The sequence below is a fragment of the Lycium ferocissimum genome, chromosome 4 (genome assembly GCF_029784015.1).
Source record: "Lycium ferocissimum isolate CSIRO_LF1 chromosome 4, AGI_CSIRO_Lferr_CH_V1, whole genome shotgun sequence".
NCBI lineage: Eukaryota > Viridiplantae > Streptophyta > Magnoliopsida > Solanales > Solanaceae > Lycium > Lycium ferocissimum.
This window is the reverse complement of record NC_081345.1, coordinates 207,128-212,108: the sequence shown is the minus strand read 5'-3', so window position 1 is coordinate 212,108 and position 4,981 is coordinate 207,128.

The window sequence follows — 4,981 nt, the reverse complement described above, 5'->3', positions numbered from 1 at the left end:
ATATGCCCGACGATGGTAGCATACGGGGATCGGGTGCAGATTTGTGAGTGGCTTAGGGCCACATTTGATTAAGGATTTTTTCAGCCTTCGTTGCAAGACGGATGGACATTTCCCGAATTCAAGCTCACGCCCAAAATTTGGAGGGCAAAGAACCCTCCGCAGGGGTGATCGTGACACCGATAGGGGCAAGGCAAACGGGCAAGATCTATGGGAGCAGAGGCGATTATAGGAGTGGATCGAGGCAACCTATTCCCGGCACTCAAAGCCGCCGCGGACGAGTGCACCTCCCCGGCCGGTGCGGAGATCCGATCGTTCTTATCATTCGGGGCGGTGGCGAGTTCGAGGTCCCCGGAGTTCGCCTTTGGGGAGATTACGATCGGGAAGACCACTCGCTCCCGACGTGCGGCCGGTGAAATCGCACTCGTGGCCATGTCGCCAAGGCACGGATGCGTGTAATGTTTGTGGGCGGTGCAGGACACTTGACGCGGACCGTCCTTCGAGATATGGGAGGCGGGGTCCGCCCCGCAGGTCGGCAGTTGTTCTTCCTCAAAGACGCCCGACAGACAAACTCCCCGAGTGTTTCATTAGGCCGAGGTAGAGGCCAGGGAGCATCTACGTCGTGCCCACACACCGTTTATATGCTTAGCCGGACGACAGATCTCGACTCGTCCCCCGTACGTGGTTACAGTATATTGTCGTATTCTTTTATGATGTGTATGCCTTGATAGACCCGGGTCCACGCCGTCCTATATTACTCCATATGTTGCTAATCGTACGTGGGGCGAAGCCCGAGCCGATTAAACCTTTCGAGGTATCTACTCGTTGGTGATCCCGTGATAGCGAAACAAGTGTACAAAGATTGTATAGTTATGATATGTGATCGTCGCACCAAAGTTGATTTAGTTGAGCTAGAAATGCCGGATTTCGATGTAATTACGGGCATGGATTGGTTGGCCTCATGCTATGCCAATGTTGATTGTCGACCGAAATTAGTTCGATTTCAATTTCCGGAGAGCCCGTGCTCGAATGGAAAGGTAACACGGCAACTCCGAGGGGAAGGTTTATTTCCTACCTTAAGGCCGTAAAAGATGATCGCCAAGGCTATATTTATCATTTAGTCCGAGTTCATGATACCAAGGCAACATCGCCAACTTTTCAATCCGTTCCGCGGTGAATGAGTTTCCTGGATGTATTTCCGGATTTAACTTCCGTGCCTTCCTCCGGTAAAAGGAGATTGACTTCACCATTGATGTGTTACCAGATACCGACCCTATTTCTATTCCCCCTTATCGAATGGCACCAAAAACTGAAAGAGTTAAAAGCGCAATTGAAAGATTTGCTTCGAGAAGCGGGTTCATCGACCTAGTTCATCCCCGCGGGGAGCGCCGTTGTTATTTGTGAAAAGAAAGATGGCTCCTACGAATGTGTATTGATTATAGCAACAACAAGGTGACGATAAAGAATAAGTATCCGCTTCCAAGAATTGATGATTTGTTCGATCGATTCTAAGGTGCTAAATGGTTTTCCAAGATAGATCTAAGATCGGGCTACCATCAAGTGAGAGTCGAGAAGAAGACATTCCCAAAACAAATTTAACGAGATACGGCCACCATGAATCCGAGTGATGTCGTTCGGATTAACTAATGCCCCGCGTTGTTTAGACAGCTCAATGAATAATGTGTTCCGGCTGAAGTTGGATCTTTTTGTGATAGTATTTATCGATGATATCCTGGTATATTCTCGTACAGAATCAGAACATGCGGATCATACACGGCCTGTAGACATTCCGAGGACAAACCGCTCTGATACCACTTTTGTCATGACCCAACCCCGTAGGCCGCGACTAGCGCCCGATCTGGGCACTCGTACCCACCTATCATTAATACTCAGATCATAGCAGGCAAAGTAGAAACGTATACATACAGAAAGGTACGACACCGCGTATACATATACATACATATACCATATGTACGGACGAAGACATACAGATCACAAACATAACCGAACAAAGGCTACCCACAACCCACGTTTATGTCTACAAAGCCTCTAACAAGAATAACAACCATATGACGGGACGTGGCCCCGCCGTACCCCCGAATAAATATATACACACATAACAAAAGAGAGTCCGTACCAAAATCCGGCTCCGACAAGGAGCTCTCCAAAATAGCCGAGTAGTGGATCCTAAGCCGGCGGCTCGCCCGACCGAGCATCCGTACCGCGCGTACGAAACGGCAGCCCGAAGAGCGGGGTCGGTGCGAATATGTACCGAGTATGTAAAGCACGTAATGCAATAAGAGAACCATAACCGTACCGGACTATGTCGAAATAAGTATAGAAATCGTAAAATCAAAAACTTGCTCGTGAATCATATATCATGTATGTCCATATCACATCATCAAGTCATTATGCACATATAACGTACCGCCCTCCAAAGGAGGACTCGGTAAATAAATCATATAACCATCATATATAGTAATCGTGTAATCATATGCATATGCCGTACCCGGCCCCCTAGTGAGGGACTCGGAATAGGATCATCAAATGCCATCCCGGCCGCCATCCCCATATCATCACATCATCGATCATCATATATGTATATATATATATATATATATAAACGTGCTCGCCCTCTCTTAGTTATGGGGACTCGATGAACAATGCAATGAGACTGTGCACGAATACGTACCCGGCCCGGGACTCGGTGAAAGACATATTAAGCTTGCACGAGCAGAGTAGTGAGGAAACCATATGCAATATAAAACAAACAATATTTGCCAAGACTCGAAAAAACAATCCAGACGATAGATCATTTAAAGAAAATCAGCCAATAGCCATAAATCATACCTTTCGGAGTTGCGACGAATTATGTCAAAGACAAAACCTTTGGGATCGTTTGTACATGGCAAAATATATCATAGAACCCAATGGAATAGTCAAAACGATCACTTTTTAATAATCGGAACTTAGTCAAAAGTCGTACTTGCATAACGCTCAAAACAAGTCAATTAAGTCAACGTGGAAAAATCTCAGAAATTGGGGGCCCACCTCGGGTCAAGTCGAGGTGGCGTACGTAAAATGACGAACATTAGGCTTTACGGAGCCACCTATGAAGGTCTCAAGGTAATTCGGTTCCATTCGTGAGAGTTATAGATGTTTAAGCTATTTTTCCAACAAAACATAAAGTATCTAATTCAATTCCATTGAATGAAAAAGGGCCAAATCTAAGCTCGGATTCCTAGGAGTAGAGTCGTTCCCGAGGCTCGTATCAAAACCTATTATGCTTAGGACAGGCCAAGTGTTATATCCCGCATTTTGTGCAATCGAATAATTCATGACAATTGCGGGAGGACGACAAGCAAGGCCCTATTTTTATTTTGTTAAGCATATGAATGGCTTATGAAGCATTTAGAAGCGGAATTATCAAGAAAGGCCCAGGGCATAAAGGGAGATTCGTACTACGCCTCATAGAAATATAAAGGAAGGCGAAGGGTAAATCCGAAATTTGAAAAATAGTTTCATGAATTACAATTTGTCATAAGAAAAACATTTTTGGGCTTGGAATTTTTTTTAGAGAAGGGGAAGCCCAACCGGCCATGGGGCATGGATCCAAGCCCATGAGGGGCTTAATTTATAATTATAAGAGATGACTAAGTCATCCTTATTCCCTAAGTTACTAGAAAATTCAAGAACAAAAAAAGAAAGAGAGGAGAGAAAGAAACCATGGCCATTCGGCCACTTTGAGGAAGAGAAAAAAAGAAGAGAGAAGAGTTTCAACTTGGTTCTCCTAGCCAAACAACCTCATGAAGGGTCCTAAGCAAAGTGGGGAGATTGGTGAGCAAGGAAGCTTATATTCACATAGGTAAAATTCTAGTCAAGTGAAGAATTAAGAAGGAAAGGTAAGAATGTATATCCTTTTATATGTTATGGGTGTTTATGTAAGTTGTAGTACACAAAAATAGATGAAATTCATATGGAACATGAAGATGGAAGTGTGGCCGTGTATGATATATATATGTGTGTGTTGTGTGTTGTGTGTTGCATGGAAAGGGATGGAAAATTCAAGAAGAATATGCATATATAAGTGTTGGCCGTGAGTTGTGTATCACATGTATGGCCGTGTATATATGGTGAATTATGAAGGATTGGTTGCCAAGTATTATTTAGTATTTTGGTTATTGTGTGCTAGATTTTATGTTGCAAATAAAAGTTTAATGAGTTTAGTGAAGTTGTAGTAGTTGGAAGCTTGTGGTGGAAGTTTATGTAAATTGAATATAATGATTCTTGCATGTATGGAAGATAATGAGACTTGTATGATATTGTTGGTATATGAAATATTAAGTTGTTACTGTTATTATGGAAGTTGGAAGGTTTTGAAGAAAGTAATATGTTGATTAAATTGTTAGGATGTACTTTGGTTTGGTTATTGAGATTGTTAGCATGAATATTGGCATTGTTGTTGCTAGATTGGCCGGTTGAATTAGGATTGTGATTGATTAAAATTTGGCCAGGTTGAATGTTGAGGATGGTGTATTTACAGAGGAAGTGCTGCCGAAATTTCGGTAGCCAAGTATTATTTTAAGAATTCAATTTAAAGGCACTAATCATGTTTGGTAAACATGACCACTCAGACTCGCGAAGTTGAGCTTGAATTTGAATAGCATAAGGAGCGAAAAGAGGTATGTAAGACTTTACCTTCCTTTCTTGGCATGTCCTAGATGTAGTAGGTTTACACGGGCCGGAATAGTCTCCTTCCTAGAAACTCGAGATTGGAAATTAACTACTATTCTTTCAGTAGAATTGAATTAGAACTTGCATAAAACGTTGGAAAAACTTCTTGAACATCCAGAACTTACACAAATGGGACTCGATTACCCTAAGACCCTCCCAAGTGACGCCATGAATTGTAATATACGTAAACTTGATATGCCACCTCAGCCGACTCGAGGTGGGCCCACTATTCCCGAATTCTTTCCTATGG